The 20,217-nt window shown below is 47.8% G+C and overlaps 14 non-coding genes across 14 annotated transcripts; all 14 read right to left on the bottom strand.

Annotated features, from left to right (window-relative positions):
• Positions 1-169: 169 nt before the first annotated feature.
• Positions 170-360, bottom strand: LOC142728513 (U2 spliceosomal RNA). The gene has a single exon (XR_012877633.1). It is a non-coding gene; the product is annotated as a U2 spliceosomal RNA (small nuclear RNA).
• Positions 361-1,624: 1,264 nt separating this feature from the next.
• On the bottom strand, positions 1,625-1,815 carry LOC142728512 (U2 spliceosomal RNA). Its single transcript, XR_012877632.1, has one exon. It is a non-coding gene; the product is annotated as a U2 spliceosomal RNA (small nuclear RNA).
• Positions 1,816-3,107: 1,292 nt separating this feature from the next.
• On the bottom strand, positions 3,108-3,298 carry LOC142728510 (U2 spliceosomal RNA). Its single transcript, XR_012877631.1, has one exon. It is a non-coding gene; the product is annotated as a U2 spliceosomal RNA (small nuclear RNA).
• Positions 3,299-4,586: 1,288 nt separating this feature from the next.
• On the bottom strand, positions 4,587-4,777 carry LOC142728509 (U2 spliceosomal RNA). Its single transcript, XR_012877630.1, has one exon. It is a non-coding gene; the product is annotated as a U2 spliceosomal RNA (small nuclear RNA).
• A 1,292-nt stretch (positions 4,778-6,069) lies between these two features.
• LOC142728508 (U2 spliceosomal RNA) lies at positions 6,070-6,260 on the bottom strand. The gene has a single exon (XR_012877629.1). It is a non-coding gene; the product is annotated as a U2 spliceosomal RNA (small nuclear RNA).
• A 1,280-nt stretch (positions 6,261-7,540) lies between these two features.
• LOC142728506 (U2 spliceosomal RNA) lies at positions 7,541-7,731 on the bottom strand. The gene has a single exon (XR_012877627.1). It is a non-coding gene; the product is annotated as a U2 spliceosomal RNA (small nuclear RNA).
• Positions 7,732-9,027: 1,296 nt separating this feature from the next.
• On the bottom strand, positions 9,028-9,218 carry LOC142728505 (U2 spliceosomal RNA). The gene has a single exon (XR_012877626.1). It is a non-coding gene; the product is annotated as a U2 spliceosomal RNA (small nuclear RNA).
• A 1,300-nt stretch (positions 9,219-10,518) lies between these two features.
• Positions 10,519-10,709, bottom strand: LOC142728504 (U2 spliceosomal RNA). The gene has a single exon (XR_012877625.1). It is a non-coding gene; the product is annotated as a U2 spliceosomal RNA (small nuclear RNA).
• Positions 10,710-11,985: 1,276 nt separating this feature from the next.
• Positions 11,986-12,176, bottom strand: LOC142728503 (U2 spliceosomal RNA). Its single transcript, XR_012877624.1, has one exon. It is a non-coding gene; the product is annotated as a U2 spliceosomal RNA (small nuclear RNA).
• A 1,288-nt stretch (positions 12,177-13,464) lies between these two features.
• Positions 13,465-13,655, bottom strand: LOC142728502 (U2 spliceosomal RNA). The gene has a single exon (XR_012877623.1). It is a non-coding gene; the product is annotated as a U2 spliceosomal RNA (small nuclear RNA).
• Positions 13,656-14,948: 1,293 nt separating this feature from the next.
• On the bottom strand, positions 14,949-15,139 carry LOC142728624 (U2 spliceosomal RNA). The gene has a single exon (XR_012877733.1). It is a non-coding gene; the product is annotated as a U2 spliceosomal RNA (small nuclear RNA).
• Positions 15,140-16,442: 1,303 nt separating this feature from the next.
• On the bottom strand, positions 16,443-16,633 carry LOC142728623 (U2 spliceosomal RNA). Its single transcript, XR_012877732.1, has one exon. It is a non-coding gene; the product is annotated as a U2 spliceosomal RNA (small nuclear RNA).
• Positions 16,634-17,906: 1,273 nt separating this feature from the next.
• On the bottom strand, positions 17,907-18,097 carry LOC142728621 (U2 spliceosomal RNA). Its single transcript, XR_012877731.1, has one exon. It is a non-coding gene; the product is annotated as a U2 spliceosomal RNA (small nuclear RNA).
• A 1,308-nt stretch (positions 18,098-19,405) lies between these two features.
• Positions 19,406-19,596, bottom strand: LOC142728620 (U2 spliceosomal RNA). The gene has a single exon (XR_012877730.1). It is a non-coding gene; the product is annotated as a U2 spliceosomal RNA (small nuclear RNA).
• Positions 19,597-20,217: the final 621 nt, after the last annotated feature.

The following is a 20,217-nucleotide window of genomic DNA, read 5'->3' as shown; positions in this document are numbered from 1 at the left end:
TGGCAATCTATTCATTAATTGCACTTAATCAATGAGCTCATTATCACTCATGCATTGTCCAACAGGTGTTGAAATAATGGGATTAAAAGGGGAGATCCCTTCAGAAAGACAGAAACAATAGCAAAGACAAAAAACACTTTTGGAATCTGCTTTTAGTCAACACATAAGGAAAGGGTGCACCGGTCCTGGAAATACTGCAATACCAGGTCAATGCGTGGAGTGGACAGAGCAAGCTCTATTTCCATCTCCCTGTTCTAAAAATCCATTTAATATATGGTCCCCAGATAGGGGACGTATCAGATATTAAACTGATAAGAACAGATACTACACTTGATCTTAGCCAAAAGGCCGAGAAGCGATAACCCGAACGGGCCGCGCGTTGCCCGAGCCTGCCCGATACTGCTGTTCAGCCCTTGCAGCGATTCAGCCTACTTCTAGGCAATTCCATGGGGCCCTGCAGGCTCACACACTCACAGCTACACGGGAGGTGAATAAAGGCCGGAGAGGAAGCCAGACAGGATTTGCTTCTTTTGCTTGCACCACAATGCAGTGCTGAAAGAGGAGGAATCTACATAAAAACGCCTTCCTGGCAACGCCCAAATGCCCTGCTGCCATGCAGATAAACACTGGCAGCGGCAGCAAGTGCATGCCCACAGCCACCCCTTGTTCCTTCACACCTTGTATCAGCTGTAATCCAGTCCAGTCCAGTGCTGCCTGCTGAGCAGCACTGACCAACACTGCCTGGGCCCAGGCTTTTATCTCTGAGGCCCCATTATGATGTCAGAAAGCTGGCTCTGGAATCCTGAGGGCTCCACTATGACACGTGCAAAGTTCCGTCTGAACTTTATATAAGACGGTGAGGCTCAGTCAGTCACTCAGTGTTGCCTGAGAGGGCAACACTGCAACAGCCGGCCGCCAGGCTGTCTTTTTTTTGCACAGCTAGTTGCCTCCAGGAGGCCACAAGAGGGAGACAAGGGACTGCAAAATGGAAAATAGGCATCCACCAACTTTACAGACAACTTCTCCTTGCTCCTACAACCTCCATCCTTGCACAGTTTGTTATTCTTCTAGGTAACATAGTAACAAATCCAAATTGCTGCTCTCTTTGTAGGCAAGCAAGGCTTTGTTGCAACTGCAATTCTTACTTCTTCTTGAAATGTAGGGACGACAGTACATTCCATCACATCCATCTAGTGTACACAGGTAGGTCCATTGTGGCGGGCAGGCGAGCGGGCGGGCTGCTTTATTGGCTGTTTGCTGTTCCCCTACTCCACTCCACTATTTGACTGTTGTGCTGCATCAATCAATCAATCAATCAATCAATCAGTGGCTGGCTCAGGTGCAGCTCTTTAACTTACCTAAAAGGGAGGGCGGAGAGAAGACAAGGAAGGTGAATGAGGTGTTCCAATGTGAAATGCCGGAAACACAGAAACACAGACGACACACAACAAGAGGTGGCAATCTATTCATTAATTGCATTTAATCAATGAGCTCATTATCACTCATGCATTGTCCAACAGGTGTTGAAATAATGGGATTAAAAGGGGAGATCCCTTCAGAAAGACAGAAACAATAGCAAAGACAAAAAACACTTTTGGAATCTGCTTTTAGTCAACACATAAGGAAAGGGTGCACCGGTCCTGGAAATACTGCAATACCAGGTCAATGCGTGGAGTGGACAGAGCAAGCTCTATTTCCATCTCCCTGTTCTAAAAATCCATTTAATATATGGTCCCCAGATAGGGGACGTATCAGATATTAAACTGATAAGAACAGATACTACACTTGATCTTAGCCAAAAGGCCGAGAAGCGATAACCCGAACGGGCCGCGCGTTGCCCGAGCCTGCCCGATACTGCTGTTCAGCCCTTGCAGCGATTCAGCCTACTTCTAGGCAATTCCATGGGGCCCTGCAGGCTCACACACTCACAGCTACACGGGAGGTGAATAAAGGCCGGAGAGGAAGCCAGACAGGATTTGCTTCTTTTGCTTGCACCACAATGCAGTGCTGAAAGAGGAGGAATCTACATAAAAACGCCTTCCTGGCAACGCCCAAATGCCCTGCTGCCATGCAGATAAACACTGGCAGCGGCAGCAAGTGCATGCCCACAGCCACCCCTTGTTCCTTCACACCTTGTATCAGCTGTAATCCAGTCCAGTCCAGTGCTGCCTGCTGAGCAGCACTGACCAACACTGCCTGGGCCCAGGCTTTTATCTCTGAGGCCCCATTATGATGTCAGAAAGCTGGCTCTGGAATCCTGAGGGCTCCACTATGACACGTGCAAAGTTCCGTCTGAACTTTATATAAGACGGTGAGGCTCAGTCAGTCACTCAGTGTTGCCTGAGAGGGCAACACTGCAACAGCCGGCCGCCAGGCTGTCTTTTTTTTGCACAGCTAGTTGCCTCCAGGAGGCCACAAGAGGGAGACAAGGGACTGCAAAATGGAAAATAGGCATCCACCAACTTTACAGACAACTTCTCCTTGCTCCTACAACCTCCATCCTTGCACAGTTTGTTATTCTTCTAGGTAACATAGTAACAAATCCAAATTGCTGCTCTCTTTGTAGGCAAGCAAGGCTTTGTTGCAACTGCAATTCTTACTTCTTCTTGAAATGTAGGGACGACAGTACATTCCATCACATCCATCTAGTGTACACAGGTAGGTCCATTGTGGCGGGCAGGCGAGCGGGCGGGCTGCTTTATTGGCTGTTTGCTGTTCCCCTACTCCACTCCACTATTTGACTGTTGTGCTGCATCAATCAATCAATCAATCAATCAATCAATCAATCAATCAATCAATCAATCAATCAGTGGCTGGCTCAGGTGCAGCTCTTTAACTTACCTAAAAGGGAGGGCGGAGAGAAGACAAGGAAGGTGAATGAGGTGTTCCAATGTGAAATGCCGGAAACACAGAAACACAGACGACACACAACAAGAGGTGGCAATCTATTCATTAATTGCATTTAATCAATGAGCTCATTATCACTCATGCATTGTCCAACAGGTGTTGAAATAATGGGATTAAAAGGGGAGATCCCTTCAGAAAGACAGAAACAATAGCAAAGACAAAAAACACTTTTGGAATCTGCTTTTAGTCAACACATAAGGAAAGGGTGCACCGGTCCTGGAAATACTGCAATACCAGGTCAATGCGTGGAGTGGACAGAGCAAGCTCTATTTCCATCTCCCTGTTCTAAAAATCCATTTAATATATGGTCCCCAGATAGGGGACGTATCAGATATTAAACTGATAAGAACAGATACTACACTTGATCTTAGCCAAAAGGCCGAGAAGCGATAACCCGAACGGGCCGCGCGTTGCCCGAGCCTGCCCGATACTGCTGTTCAGCCCTTGCAGCGATTCAGCCTACTTCTAGGCAATTCCATGGGGCCCTGCAGGCTCACACACTCACAGCTACACGGGAGGTGAATAAAGGCCGGAGAGGAAGCCAGACAGGATTTGCTTCTTTTGCTTGCACCACAATGCAGTGCTGAAAGAGGAGGAATCTACATAAAAACGCCTTCCTGGCAACGCCCAAATGCCCTGCTGCCATGCAGATAAACACTGGCAGCGGCAGCAAGTGCATGCCCACAGCCACCCCTTGTTCCTTCACACCTTGTATCAGCTGTAATCCAGTCCAGTCCAGTGCTGCCTGCTGAGCAGCACTGACCAACACTGCCTGGGCCCAGGCTTTTATCTCTGAGGCCCCATTATGATGTCAGAAAGCTGGCTCTGGAATACTGAGGGCTCCACTATGACACGTGCAAAGTTCCGTCTGAACTTTATATAAGACGGTGAGGCTCAGTCAGTCACTCAGTGTTGCCTGAGAGGGCAACACTGCAACAGCCGGCCGCCAGGCTGTCTTTTTTTTGCACAGCTAGTTGCCTCCAGGAGGCCACAAGAGGGAGACAAGGGACTGCAAAATGGAAAATAGGCATCCACCAACTTTACAGACAACTTCTCCTTGCTCCTACAACCTCCATCCTTGCACAGTTTGTTATTCTTCTAGGTAACATAGTAACAAATCCAAATTGCTGCTCTCTTTGTAGGCAAGCAAGGCTTTGTTGCAACTGCAATTCTTACTTCTTCTTGAAATGTAGGGACGACAGTACATTCCATCACATCCATCTAGTGTACACAGGTAGGTCCATTGTGGCGGGCAGGCGAGCGGGCGGGCTGCTTTATTGGCTGTTTGCTGTTCCCCTACTCCACTCCACTATTTGACTGTTGTGCTGCATCAATCAATCAATCAATCAATAAATCAATCAATCAATCAATCAATCAATCAGTGGCTGGCTCAGGTGCAGCTCTTTAACTTACCTAAAAGGGAGGGCGGAGAGAAGACAAGGAAGGTGAATGAGGTGTTCCAATGTGAAATGCCGGAAACACAGAAACACAGACGACACACAACAAGAGGTGGCAATCTATTCATTAATTGCATTTAATCAATGAGCTCATTATCACTCATGCATTGTCCAACAGGTGTTGAAATAATGGGATTAAAAGGGGAGATCCCTTCAGAAAGACAGAAACAATAGCAAAGACAAAAAACACTTTTGGAATCTGCTTTTAGTCAACACATAAGGAAAGGGTGCACCGGTCCTGGAAATACTGCAATACCAGGTCAATGCGTGGAGTGGACAGAGCAAGCTCTATTTCCATCTCCCTGTTCTAAAAATCCATTTAATATATGGTCCCCAGATAGGGGACGTATCAGATATTAAACTGATAAGAACAGATACTACACTTGATCTTAGCCAAAAGGCCGAGAAGCGATAACCCGAACGGGCCGCGCGTTGCCCGAGCCTGCCCGATACTGCTGTTCAGCCCTTGCAGCGATTCAGCCTACTTCTAGGCAATTCCATGGGGCCCTGCAGGCTCACACACTCACAGCTACACGGGAGGTGAATAAAGGCCGGAGAGGAAGCCAGACAGGATTTGCTTCTTTTGCTTGCACCACAATGCAGTGCTGAAAGAGGAGGAATCTACATAAAAACGCCTTCCTGGCAACGCCCAAATGCCCTGCTGCCATGCAGATAAACACTGGCAGCGGCAGCAAGTGCATGCCCACAGCCACCCCTTGTTCCTTCACACCTTGTATCAGCTGTAATCCAGTCCAGTCCAGTGCTGCCTGCTGAGCAGCACTGACCAACACTGCCTGGGCCCAGGCTTTTATCTCTGAGGCCCCATTATGATGTCAGAAAGCTGGCTCTGGAATCCTGAGGGCTCCACTATGACACGTGCAAAGTTCCGTCTGAACTTTATATAAGACGGTGAGGCTCAGTCAGTCACTCAGTGTTGCCTGAGAGGGCAACACTGCAACAGCCGGCCGCCAGGCTGTCTTTTTTTTGCACAGCTAGTTGCCTCCAGGAGGCCACAAGAGGGAGACAAGGGACTGCAAAATGGAAAATAGGCATCCACCAACTTTACAGACAACTTCTCCTTGCTCCTACAACCTCCATCCTTGCACAGTTTGTTATTCTTCTAGGTAACATAGTAACAAATCCAAATTGCTGCTCTCTTTGTAGGCAAGCAAGGCTTTGTTGCAACTGCAATTCTTACTTCTTCTTGAAATGTAGGGACGACAGTACATTCCATCACATCCATCTAGTGTACACAGGTAGGTCCATTGTGGCGGGCAGGCGAGCGGGCGGGCTGCTTTATTGGCTGTTTGCTGTTCCCCTACTCCACTCCACTATTTGACTGTTGTGCTGCATCAATCAATCAATCAATCAATCAATCAATCAATCAATCAATCAATCAATCAATCAGTGGCTGGCTCAGGTGCAGCTCTTTAACTTACCTAAAAGGGAGGGCGGAGAGAAGACAAGGAAGGTGAATGAGGTGTTCCAATGTGAAATGCCGGAAACACAGAAACACAGACGACACACAACAAGAGGTGGCAATCTATTCATTAATTGCACTTAATCAATGAGCTCATTATCACTCATGCATTGTCCAACAGGTGTTGAAATAATGGGATTAAAAGGGGAGATCCCTTCAGAAAGACAGAAACAATAGCAAAGACAAAAAACACTTTTGGAATCTGCTTTTAGTCAACACATAAGGAAAGGGTGCACCGGTCCTGGAAATACTGCAATACCAGGTCAATGCGTGGAGTGGACAGAGCAAGCTCTATTTCCATCTCCCTGTTCTAAAAATCCATTTAATATATGGTCCCCAGATAGGGGACGTATCAGATATTAAACTGATAAGAACAGATACTACACTTGATCTTAGCCAAAAGGCCGAGAAGCGATAACCCGAACGGGCCGCGCGTTGCCCGAGCCTGCCCGATACTGCTGTTCAGCCCTTGCAGCGATTCAGCCTACTTCTAGGCAATTCCATGGGGCCCTGCAGGCTCACACACTCACAGCTACACGGGAGGTGAATAAAGGCCGGAGAGGAAGCCAGACAGGATTTGCTTCTTTTGCTTGCACCACAATGCAGTGCTGAAAGAGGAGGAATCTACATAAAAACGCCTTCCTGGCAACGGCCAAATGCCCTGCTGCCATGCAGATAAACACTGGCAGCGGCAGCAAGTGCATGCCCACAGCCACCCCTTGTTCCTTCACACCTTGTATCAGCTGTAATCCAGTCCAGTCCAGTGCTGCCTGCTGAGCAGCACTGACCAACACTGCCTGGGCCCAGGCTTTTATCTCTGAGGCCCCATTATGATGTCAGAAAGCTGGCTCTGGAATCCTGAGGGCTCCACTATGACACGTGCAAAGTTCCGTCTGAACTTTATATAAGACGGTGAGGCTCAGTCAGTCACTCAGTGTTGCCTGAGAGGGCAACACTGCAACAGCCGGCCGCCAGGCTGTCTTTTTTTTGCACAGCTAGTTGCCTCCAGGAGGCCACAAGAGGGAGACAAGGGACTGCAAAATGGAAAATAGGCATCCACCAACTTTACAGACAACTTCTCCTTGCTCCTACAACCTCCATCCTTGCACAGTTTGTTATTCTTCTAGGTAACATAGTAACAAATCCAAATTGCTGCTCTCTTTGTAGGCAAGCAAGGCTTTGTTGCAACTGCAATTCTTACTTCTTCTTGAAATGTAGGGACGACAGTACATTCCATCACATCCATCTAGTGTACACAGGTAGGTCCATTGTGGCGGGCAGGCGAGCGGGCGGGCTGCTTTATTGGCTGTTTGCTGTTCCCCTACTCCACTCCACTATTTGACTGTTGTGCTGCATCAATCAATCAATCAATCAATCAATCAATCAATCAATCAATCAGTGGCTGGCTCAGGTGCAGCTCTTTAACTTACCTAAAAGGGAGGGCGGAGAGAAGACAAGGAAGGTGAATGAGGTGTTCCAATGTGAAATGCCGGAAACACAGAAACACAGACGACACACAACAAGAGGTGGCAATCTATTCATTAATTGCATTTAATCAATGAGCTCATTATCACTCATGCATTGTCCAACAGGTGTTGAAATAATGGGATTAAAAGGGGAGATCCCTTCAGAAAGACAGAAACAATAGCAAAGACAAAAAACACTTTTGGAATCTGCTTTTAGTCAACACATAAGGAAAGGGTGCACCGGTCCTGGAAATACTGCAATACCAGGTCAATGCGTGGAGTGGACAGAGCAAGCTCTATTTCCATCTCCCTGTTCTAAAAATCCATTTAATATATGGTCCCCAGATAGGGGACGTATCAGATATTAAACTGATAAGAACAGATACTACACTTGATCTTAGCCAAAAGGCCGAGAAGCGATAACCCGAACGGGCCGCGCGTTGCCCGAGCCTGCCCGATACTGCTGTTCAGCCCTTGCAGCGATTCAGCCTACTTCTAGGCAATTCCATGGGGCCCTGCAGGCTCACACACTCACAGCTACACGGGAGGTGAATAAAGGCCGGAGAGGAAGCCAGACAGGATTTGCTTCTTTTGCTTGCACCACAATGCAGTGCTGAAAGAGGAGGAATCTACATAAAAACGCCTTCCTGGCAACGCCCAAATGCCCTGCTGCCATGCAGATAAACACTGGCAGCGGCAGCAAGTGCATGCCCACAGCCACCCCTTGTTCCTTCACACCTTGTATCAGCTGTAATCCAGTCCAGTCCAGTGCTGCCTGCTGAGCAGCACTGACCAACACTGCCTGGGCCCAGGCTTTTATCTCTGAGGCCCCATTATGATGTCAGAAAGCTGGCTCTGGAATCCTGAGGGCTCCACTATGACACGTGCAAAGTTCCGTCTGAACTTTATATAAGACGGTGAGGCTCAGTCAGTCACTCAGTGTTGCCTGAGAGGGCAACACTGCAACAGCCGGCCGCCAGGCTGTCTTTTTTTTGCACAGCTAGTTGCCTCCAGGAGGCCACAAGAGGGAGACAAGGGACTGCAAAATGGAAAATAGGCATCCACCAACTTTACAGACAACTTCTCCTTGCTCCTACAACCTCCATCCTTGCACAGTTTGTTATTCTTCTAGGTAACATAGTAACAAATCCAAATTGCTGCTCTCTTTGTAGGCAAGCAAGGCTTTGTTGCAACTGCAATTCTTACTTCTTCTTGAAATGTAGGGACGACAGTACATTCCATCACATCCATCTAGTGTACACAGGTAGGTCCATTGTGGCGGGCAGGCGAGCGGGCGGGCTGCTTTATTGGCTGTTTGCTGTTCCCCTACTCCACTCCACTATTTGACTGTTGTGCTGCATCAATCAATCAATCAATCAATCAATCAATCAATCAATCAATCAATCAATCAATCAATCAGTGGCTGGCTCAGGTGCAGCTCTTTAACTTACCTAAAAGGGAGGGCGGAGAGAAGACAAGGAAGGTGAATGAGGTGTTCCAATGTGAAATGCCGGAAACACAGAAACACAGACGACACACAACAAGAGGTGGCAATCTATTCATTAATTGCATTTAATCAATGAGCTCATTATCACTCATGCATTGTCCAACAGGTGTTGAAATAATGGGATTAAAAGGGGAGATCCCTTCAGAAAGACAGAAACAATAGCAAAGACAAAAAACACTTTTGGAATCTGCTTTTAGTCAACACATAAGGAAAGGGTGCACCGGTCCTGGAAATACTGCAATACCAGGTCAATGCGTGGAGTGGACAGAGCAAGCTCTATTTCCATCTCCCTGTTCTAAAAATCCATTTAATATATGGTCCCCAGATAGGGGACGTATCAGATATTAAACTGATAAGAACAGATACTACACTTGATCTTAGCCAAAAGGCCGAGAAGCGATAACCCGAACGGGCCGCGCGTTGCCCGAGCCTGCCCGATACTGCTGTTCAGCCCTTGCAGCGATTCAGCCTACTTCTAGGCAATTCCATGGGGCCCTGCAGGCTCACACACTCACAGCTACACGGGAGGTGAATAAAGGCCGGAGAGGAAGCCAGACAGGATTTGCTTCTTTTGCTTGCACCACAATGCAGTGCTGAAAGAGGAGGAATCTACATAAAAACGCCTTCCTGGCAACGCCCAAATGCCCTGCTGCCATGCAGATAAACACTGGCAGCGGCAGCAAGTGCATGCCCACAGCCACCCCTTGTTCCTTCACACCTTGTATCAGCTGTAATCCAGTCCAGTCCAGTGCTGCCTGCTGAGCAGCACTGACCAACACTGCCTGGGCCCAGGCTTTTATCTCTGAGGCCCCATTATGATGTCAGAAAGCTGGCTCTGGAATACTGAGGGCTCCACTATGACACGTGCAAAGTTCCGTCTGAACTTTATATAAGACGGTGAGGCTCAGTCAGTCACTCAGTGTTGCCTGAGAGGGCAACACTGCAACAGCCGGCCGCCAGGCTGTCTTTTTTTTGCACAGCTAGTTGCCTCCAGGAGGCCACAAGAGGGAGACAAGGGACTGCAAAATGGAAAATAGGCATCCACCAACTTTACAGACAACTTCTCCTTGCTCCTACAACCTCCATCCTTGCACAGTTTGTTATTCTTCTAGGTAACATAGTAACAAATCCAAATTGCTGCTCTCTTTGTAGGCAAGCAAGGCTTTGTTGCAACTGCAATTCTTACTTCTTCTTGAAATGTAGGGACGACAGTACATTCCATCACATCCATCTAGTGTACACAGGTAGGTCCATTGTGGCGGGCAGGCGAGCGGGCGGGCTGCTTTATTGGCTGTTTGCTGTTCCCCTACTCCACTCCACTATTTGACTGTTGTGCTGCATCAATCAATCAATCAATCAATAAATCAATCAATCAATCAATCAATCAATCAATCAATCAATCAGTGGCTGGCTCAGGTGCAGCTCTTTAACTTACCTAAAAGGGAGGGCGGAGAGAAGACAAGGAAGGTGAATGAGGTGTTCCAATGTGAAATGCCGGAAACACAGAAACACAGACGACACACAACAAGAGGTGGCAATCTATTCATTAATTGCATTTAATCAATGAGCTCATTATCACTCATGCATTGTCCAACAGGTGTTGAAATAATGGGATTAAAAGGGGAGATCCCTTCAGAAAGACAGAAACAATAGCAAAGACAAAAAACACTTTTGGAATCTGCTTTTAGTCAACACATAAGGAAAGGGTGCACCGGTCCTGGAAATACTGCAATACCAGGTCAATGCGTGGAGTGGACAGAGCAAGCTCTATTTCCATCTCCCTGTTCTAAAAATCCATTTAATATATGGTCCCCAGATAGGGGACGTATCAGATATTAAACTGATAAGAACAGATACTACACTTGATCTTAGCCAAAAGGCCGAGAAGCGATAACCCGAACGGGCCGCGCGTTGCCCGAGCCTGCCCGATACTGCTGTTCAGCCCTTGCAGCGATTCAGCCTACTTCTAGGCAATTCCATGGGGCCCTGCAGGCTCACACACTCACAGCTACACGGGAGGTGAATAAAGGCCGGAGAGGAAGCCAGACAGGATTTGCTTCTTTTGCTTGCACCACAATGCAGTGCTGAAAGAGGAGGAATCTACATAAAAACGCCTTCCTGGCAACGCCCAAATGCCCTGCTGCCATGCAGATAAACACTGGCAGCGGCAGCAAGTGCATGCCCACAGCCACCCCTTGTTCCTTCACACCTTGTATCAGCTGTAATCCAGTCCAGTCCAGTGCTGCCTGCTGAGCAGCACTGACCAACACTGCCTGGGCCCAGGCTTTTATCTCTGAGGCCCCATTATGATGTCAGAAAGCTGGCTCTGGAATCCTGAGGGCTCCACTATGACACGTGCAAAGTTCCGTCTGAACTTTATATAAGACGGTGAGGCTCAGTCAGTCACTCAGTGTTGCCTGAGAGGGCAACACTGCAACAGCCGGCCGCCAGGCTGTCTTTTTTTTGCACAGCTAGTTGCCTCCAGGAGGCCACAAGAGGGAGACAAGGGACTGCAAAATGGAAAATAGGCATCCACCAACTTTACAGACAACTTCTCCTTGCTCCTACAACCTCCATCCTTGCACAGTTTGTTATTCTTCTAGGTAACATAGTAACAAATCCAAATTGCTGCTCTCTTTGTAGGCAAGCAAGGCTTTGTTGCAACTGCAATTCTTACTTCTTCTTGAAATGTAGGGACGACAGTACATTCCATCACATCCATCTAGTGTACACAGGTAGGTCCATTGTGGCGGGCAGGCGAGCGGGCGGGCTGCTTTATTGGCTGTTTGCTGTTCCCCTACTCCACTCCACTATTTGACTGTTGTGCTGCATCAATCAATCAATCAATCAATCAATCAATCAATCAATCAGTGGCTGGCTCAGGTGCAGCTCTTTAACTTACCTAAAAGGGAGGGCGGAGAGAAGACAAGGAAGGTGAATGAGGTGTTCCAATGTGAAATGCCGGAAACACAGAAACACAGACGACACACAACAAGAGGTGGCAATCTATTCATTAATTGCATTTAATCAATGAGCTCATTATCACTCATGCATTGTCCAACAGGTGTTGAAATAATGGGATTAAAAGGGGAGATCCCTTCAGAAAGACAGAAACAATAGCAAAGACAAAAAACACTTTTGGAATCTGCTTTTAGTCAACACATAAGGAAAGGGTGCACCGGTCCTGGAAATACTGCAATACCAGGTCAATGCGTGGAGTGGACAGAGCAAGCTCTATTTCCATCTCCCTGTTCTAAAAATCCATTTAATATATGGTCCCCAGATAGGGGACGTATCAGATATTAAACTGATAAGAACAGATACTACACTTGATCTTAGCCAAAAGGCCGAGAAGCGATAACCCGAACGGGCCGCGCGTTGCCCGAGCCTGCCCGATACTGCTGTTCAGCCCTTGCAGCGATTCAGCCTACTTCTAGGCAATTCCATGGGGCCCTGCAGGCTCACACACTCACAGCTACACGGGAGGTGAATAAAGGCCGGAGAGGAAGCCAGACAGGATTTGCTTCTTTTGCTTGCACCACAATGCAGTGCTGAAAGAGGAGGAATCTACATAAAAACGCCTTCCTGGCAACGCCCAAATGCCCTGCTGCCATGCAGATAAACACTGGCAGCGGCAGCAAGTGCATGCCCACAGCCACCCCTTGTTCCTTCACACCTTGTATCAGCTGTAATCCAGTCCAGTCCAGTGCTGCCTGCTGAGCAGCACTGACCAACACTGCCTGGGCCCAGGCTTTTATCTCTGAGGCCCCATTATGATGTCAGAAAGCTGGCTCTGGAATCCTGAGGGCTCCACTATGACACGTGCAAAGTTCCGTCTGAACTTTATATAAGACGGTGAGGCTCAGTCAGTCACTCAGTGTTGCCTGAGAGGGCAACACTGCAACAGCCGGCCGCCAGGCTGTCTTTTTTTTGCACAGCTAGTTGCCTCCAGGAGGCCACAAGAGGGAGACAAGGGACTGCAAAATGGAAAATAGGCATCCACCAACTTTACAGACAACTTCTCCTTGCTCCTACAACCTCCATCCTTGCACAGTTTGTTATTCTTCTAGGTAACATAGTAACAAATCCAAATTGCTGCTCTCTTTGTAGGCAAGCAAGGCTTTGTTGCAACTGCAATTCTTACTTCTTCTTGAAATGTAGGGACGACAGTACATTCCATCACATCCATCTAGTGTACACAGGTAGGTCCATTGTGGCGGGCAGGCGAGCGGGCGGGCTGCTTTATTGGCTGTTTGCTGTTCCCCTACTCCACTCCACTATTTGACTGTTGTGCTGCATCAATCAATCAATCAATCAATCAATCAATCAATCAATCAATCAATCAATCAGTGGCTGGCTCAGGTGCAGCTCTTTAACTTACCTAAAAGGGAGGGCGGAGAGAAGACAAGGAAGGTGAATGAGGTGTTCCAATGTGAAATGCCGGAAACACAGAAACACAGACGACACACAACAAGAGGTGGCAATCTATTCATTAATTGCACTTAATCAATGAGCTCATTATCACTCATGCATTGTCCAACAGGTGTTGAAATAATGGGATTAAAAGGGGAGATCCCTTCAGAAAGACAGAAACAATAGCAAAGACAAAAAACACTTTTGGAATCTGCTTTTAGTCAACACATAAGGAAAGGGTGCACCGGTCCTGGAAATACTGCAATACCAGGTCAATGCGTGGAGTGGACAGAGCAAGCTCTATTTCCATCTCCCTGTTCTAAAAATCCATTTAATATATGGTCCCCAGATAGGGGACGTATCAGATATTAAACTGATAAGAACAGATACTACACTTGATCTTAGCCAAAAGGCCGAGAAGCGATAACCCGAACGGGCCGCGCGTTGCCCGAGCCTGCCCGATACTGCTGTTCAGCCCTTGCAGCGATTCAGCCTACTTCTAGGCAATTCCATGGGGCCCTGCAGGCTCACACACTCACAGCTACACGGGAGGTGAATAAAGGCCGGAGAGGAAGCCAGACAGGATTTGCTTCTTTTGCTTGCACCACAATGCAGTGCTGAAAGAGGAGGAATCTACATAAAAACGCCTTCCTGGCAACGCCCAAATGCCCTGCTGCCATGCAGATAAACACTGGCAGCGGCAGCAAGTGCATGCCCACAGCCACCCCTTGTTCCTTCACACCTTGTATCAGCTGTAATCCAGTCCAGTCCAGTGCTGCCTGCTGAGCAGCACTGACCAACACTGCCTGGGCCCAGGCTTTTATCTCTGAGGCCACATTATGATGTCAGAAAGCTGGCTCTGGAATCCTGAGGGCTCCACTATGACACGTGCAAAGTTCCGTCTGAACTTTATATAAGACGGTGAGGCTCAGTCAGTCACTCAGTGTTGCCTGAGAGGGCAACACTGCAACAGCCGGCCGCCAGGCTGTCTTTTTTTTGCACAGCTAGTTGCCTCCAGGAGGCCACAAGAGGGAGACAGACTGCAAAATGGAAAATAGGCATCCACCAACTTTACAGACAACTTCTCCTTGCTCCTACAACCTCCATCCTTGCACAGTTTGTTATTCTTCTAGGTAACATAGTAACAAATCCAAATTGCTGCTCTCTTTGTAGGCAAGCAAGGCTTTGTTGCAACTGCAATTCTTACTTCTTCTTGAAATGTAGGGACGACAGTACATTCCATCACATCCATCTAGTGTACACAGGTAGGTCCATTGTGGCGGGCAGGCGAGCGGGCGGGCTGCTTTATTGGCTGTTTGCTGTTCCCCTACTCCACTCCACTATTTGACTGTTGTGCTGCATCAATCAATCAATCAATCAATCAATCAATCAATCAATCAATCAATCAATCAATCAATCAGTGGCTGGCTCAGGTGCAGCTCTTTAACTTACCTAAAAGGGAGGGCGGAGAGAAGACAAAGAAGGTGAATGAGGTGTTCCAATGTGAAATGCCGGAAACACAGAAACACAGACGACACACAACAAGAGGTGGCAATCTATTCATTAATTGCATTTAATCAATGAGCTCATTATCACTCATGCATTGTCCAACAGGTGTTGAAATAATGGGATTAAAAGGGGAGATCCCTTCAGAAAGACAGAAACAATAGCAAAGACAAAAAACACTTTTGGAATCTGCTTTTAGTCAACACATAAGGAAAGGGTGCACCGGTCCTGGAAATACTGCAATACCAGGTCAATGCGTGGAGTGGACAGAGCAAGCTCTATTTCCATCTCCCTGTTCTAAAAATCCATTTAATATATGGTCCCCAGATAGGGGACGTATCAGATATTAAACTGATAAGAACAGATACTACACTTGATCTTAGCCAAAAGGCCGAGAAGCGATAACCCGAACGGGCCGCGCGTTGCCCGAGCCTGCCCGATACTGCTGTTCAGCCCTTGCAGCGATTCAGCCTACTTCTAGGCAATTCCATGGGGCCCTGCAGGCTCACACACTCACAGCTACACGGGAGGTGAATAAAGGCCGGAGAGGAAGCCAGACAGGATTTGCTTCTTTTGCTTGCACCACAATGCAGTGCTGAAAGAGGAGGAATCTACATAAAAACGCCTTCCTGGCAACGCCCAAATGCCCTGCTGCCATGCAGATAAACACTGGCAGCGGCAGCAAGTGCATGCCCACAGCCACCCCTTGTTCCTTCACACCTTGTATCAGCTGTAATCCAGTCCAGTCCAGTGCTGCCTGCTGAGCAGCACTGACCAACACTGCCTGGGCCCAGGCTTTTATCTCTGAGGCCCCATTATGATGTCAGAAAGCTGGCTCTGGAATCCTGAGGGCTCCACTATGACACATGCAAAGTTCCGTCTGAACTTTATATAAGACGGTGAGGCTCAGTCAGTCACTCAGTGTTGCCTGAGAGGGCAACACTGCAACAGCCGGCCGCCAGGCTGTCTTTTTTTTGCACAGCTAGTTGCCTCCAGGAGGCCACAAGAGGGAGACAAGGGACTGCAAAATGGAAAATAGGCATCCACCAACTTTACAGACAACTTCTCCTTGCTCCTACAACCTCCATCCTTGCACAGTTTGTTATTCTTCTAGGTAACATAGTAACAAATCCAAATTGCTGCTCTCTTTGTAGGCAAGCAAGGCTTTGTTGCAACTGCAATTCTTACTTCTTCTTGAAATGTAGGGACGACAGTACATTCCATCACATCCATCTAGTGTACACAGGTAGGTCCATTGTGGCGGGCAGGCGAGCGGGCGGGCTGCTTTATTGGCTGTTTGCTGTTCCCCTACTCCACTCCACTATTTGACTGTTGTGCTGCATCATCAATCAATCAATCAATCAATCAATCAATCAATCAATCAATCAATCAATCAATCAATCAATCAGTGGCTGGCTCAGGTGCAGCTCTTTAACTTACCTAAAAGGGAGGGCGGAGAGAAGACAAGGAAGGTGAATGAGGTGTTCCAATGTGAAATGCCGGAAACACAGAAACACAGACGACACACAACAAGAGGTGGCAATCTATTCATTAATTGCATTTAATCAATGAGCTCATTATCACTCATGCATTGTCCAACAGGTGTTGAAATAATGGGATTAAAAGGGGAGATCCCTTCAGAAAGACAGAAACAATAGCAAAGACAAAAAACACTTTTGGAATCTGCTTTTAGTCAACACATAAGGAAAGGGTGCACCGGTCCTGGAAATACTGCAATACCAGGTCAATGCGTGGAGTGGACAGAGCAAGCTCTATTTCCATCTCCCTGTTCTAAAAATCCATTTAATATATGGTCCCCAGATAGGGGACGTATCAGATATTAAACTGATAAGAACAGATACTACACTTGATCTTAGCCAAAAGGCCGAGAAGCGATAACCCGAACGGGCCGCGCGTTGCCCGAGCCTGCCCGATACTGCTGTTCAGCCCTTGCAGCGATTCAGCCTACTTCTAGGCAATTCCATGGGGCCCTGCAGGCTCACACACTCACAGCTACACGGGAGGTGAATAAAGGCCGGAGAGGAAGCCAGACAGGATTTGCTTCTTTTGCTTGCACCACAATGCAGTGCTGAAAGAGGAGGAATCTACATAAAAACGCCTTCCTGGCAACGCCCAAATGCCCTGCTGCCATGCAGATAAACACTGGCAGCGGCAGCAAGTGCATGCCCACAGCCACCCCTTGTTCCTTCACACCTTGTATCAGCTGTAATCCAGTCCAGTCCAGTGCTGCCTGCTGAGCAGCACTGACCAACACTGCCTGGGCCCAGGCTTTTATCTCTGAGGCCCCATTATGATGTCAGAAAGCTGGCTCTGGAATCCTGAGGGCTCCACTATGACACGTGCAAAGTTCCGTCTGAACTTTATATAAGACGGTGAGGCTCAGTCAGTCACTCAGTGTTGCCTGAGAGGGCAACACTGCAACAGCCGGCCGCCAGGCTGTCTTTTTTTTGCACAGCTAGTTGCCTCCAGGAGGCCACAAGAGGGAGACAAGGGACTGCAAAATGGAAAATAGGCATCCACCAACTTTACAGACAACTTCTCCTTGCTCCTACAACCTCCATCCTTGCACAGTTTGTTATTCTTCTAGGTAACATAGTAACAAATCCAAATTGCTGCTCTCTTTGTAGGCAAGCAAGGCTTTGTTGCAACTGCAATTCTTACTTCTTGAAATGTAGGGACGACAGTACATTCCATCACATCCATCTAGTGTACACAGGTAGGTCCATTGTGGCGGGCAGGCGAGCGGGCGGGCTGCTTTATTGGCTGTTTGCTGTTCCCCTACTCCACTCCACTATTTGACTGTTGTGCTGCATCAATCAATCAATCAATCAATCAATCAATCAATCAATCAGTGGCTGGCTCAGGTGCAGCTCTTTAACTTACCTAAAAGGGAGGGCGGAGAGAAGACAAGGAAGGTGAATGAGGTGTTCCAATGTGAAATGCCGGAAACACAGAAACACAGACGACACACAACAAGAGGTGGCAATCTATTCATTAATTGCATTTAATCAATGAGCTCATTATCACTCATGCATTGTCCAACAGGTGTTGAAATAATGGGATTAAAAGGGGAGATCCCTTCAGAAAGACAGAAACAATAGCAAAGACAAAAAACACTTTTGGAATCTGCTTTTAGTCAACACATAAGGAAAGGGTGCACCGGTCCTGGAAATACTGCAATACCAGGTCAATGCGTGGAGTGGACAGAGCAAGCTCTATTTCCATCTCCCTGTTCTAAAAATCCATTTAATATATGGTCCCCAGATAGGGGACGTATCAGATATTAAACTGATAAGAACAGATACTACACTTGATCTTAGCCAAAAGGCCGAGAAGCGATAACCCGAACGGGCCGCGCGTTGCCCGAGCCTGCCCGATACTGCTGTTCAGCCCTTGCAGCGATTCAGCCTACTTCTAGGCAATTCCATGGGGCCCTGCAGGCTCACACACTCACAGCTACACGGGAGGTGAATAAAGGCCGGAGAGGAAGCCAGACAGGATTTGCTTCTTTTGCTTGCACCACAATGCAGTGCTGAAAGAGGAGGAATCTACATAAAAACGCCTTCCTGGCAACGCCCAAATGCCCTGCTGCCATGCAGATAAACACTGGCAGCGGCAGCAAGTGCATGCCCACAGCCACCCCTTGTTCCTTCACACCTTGTATCAGCTGTAATCCAGTCCAGTCCAGTGCTGCCTGCTGAGCAGCACTGACCAACACTGCCTGGGCCCAGGCTTTTATCTCTGAGGCCCCATTATGATGTCAGAAAGCTGGCTCTGGAATCCTGAGGGCTCCACTATGACACGTGCAAAGTTCCGTCTGAACTTTATATAAGACGGTGAGGCTCAGTCAGTCACTCAGTGTTGCCTGAGAGGGCAACACTGCAACAGCCGGCCGCCAGGCTGTCTTTTTTTTGCACAGCTAGTTGCCTCCAGGAGGCCACAAGAGGGAGACAAGGGACTGCAAAATGGAAAATAGGCATCCACCAACTTTACAGACAACTTCTCCTTGCTCCTACAACCTCCATCCTTGCACAGTTTGTTATTCTTCTAGGTAACATAGTAACAAATCCAAATTGCTGCTCTCTTTGTAGGCAAGCAAGGCTTTGTTGCAACTGCAATTCTTACTTCTTCTTGAAATGTAGGGACGACAGTACATTCCATCACATCCATCTAGTGTACACAGGTAGGTCCATTGTGGCGGGCAGGCGAGCGGGCGGGCTGCTTTATTGGCTGTTTGCTGTTCCCCTACTCCACTCCACTATTTGACTGTTGTGCTGCATCAATCAATCAATCAATCAATCAATCAATCAATCAATCAATCAATTAATCAATCAATCAATCAATCAATCAGTGGCTGGCTCAGGTGCAGCTCTTTAACTTACCTAAAAGGGAGGGCGGAGAGAAGACAAGGAAGGTGAATGAGGTGTTCCAATGTGAAATGCCGGAAACACAGAAACACAGACGACACACAACAAGAGGTGGCAATCTATTCATTAATTGCATTTAATCAATGAGCTCATTATCACTCATGCATTGTCCAACAGGTGTTGAAATAATGGGATTAAAAGGGGAGATCCCTTCAGAAAGACAGAAACAATAGCAAAGACAAAAAACACTTTTGGAATCTGCTTTTAGTCAACACATAAGGAAAGGGTGCACCGGTCCTGGAAATACTGCAATACCAGGTCAATGCGTGGAGTGGACAGAGCAAGCTCTATTTCCATCTCCCTGTTCTAAAAATCCATTTAATATATGGTCCCCAGATAGGGGACGTATCAGATATTAAACTGATAAGAACAGATACTACACTTGATCTTAGCCAAAAGGCCGAGAAGCGATAACCCGAACGGGCCGCGCGTTGCCCGAGCCTGCCCGATACTGCTGTTCAGCCCTTGCAGCGATTCAGCCTACTTCTAGGCAATTCCATGGGGCCCTGCAGGCTCACACACTCACAGCTACACGGGAGGTGAATAAAGGCCGGAGAGGAAGCCAGACAGGATTTGCTTCTTTTGCTTGCACCACAATGCAGTGCTGAAAGAGGAGGAATCTACATAAAAACGCCTTCCTGGCAACGCCCAAATGCCCTGCTGCCATGCAGATAAACACTGGCAGCGGCAGCAAGTGCATGCCCACAGCCACCCCTTGTTCCTTCACACCTTGTATCAGCTGTAATCCAGTCCAGTCCAGTGCTGCCTGCTGAGCAGCACTGACCAACACTGCCTGGGCCCAGGCTTTTATCTCTGAGGCCCCATTATGATGTCAGAAAGCTGGCTCTGGAATCCTGAGGGCTCCACTATGACACGTGCAAAGTTCCGTCTGAACTTTATATAAGACGGTGAGGCTCAGTCAGTCACTCAGTGTTGCCTGAGAGGGCAACACTGCAACAGCCGGCCGCCAGGCTGTCTTTTTTTTGCACAGCTAGTTGCCTCCAGGAGGCCACAAGAGGGAGACAAGGGACTG

Source organism: Rhinoderma darwinii, unplaced genomic scaffold (genome assembly GCF_050947455.1).
Source record: "Rhinoderma darwinii isolate aRhiDar2 unplaced genomic scaffold, aRhiDar2.hap1 Scaffold_680, whole genome shotgun sequence".
In the NCBI taxonomy this organism is placed as follows: Eukaryota; Metazoa; Chordata; class Amphibia; order Anura; family Rhinodermatidae; genus Rhinoderma; species Rhinoderma darwinii.
This window is presented reverse-complemented; position numbering and strand designations above follow the sequence as displayed.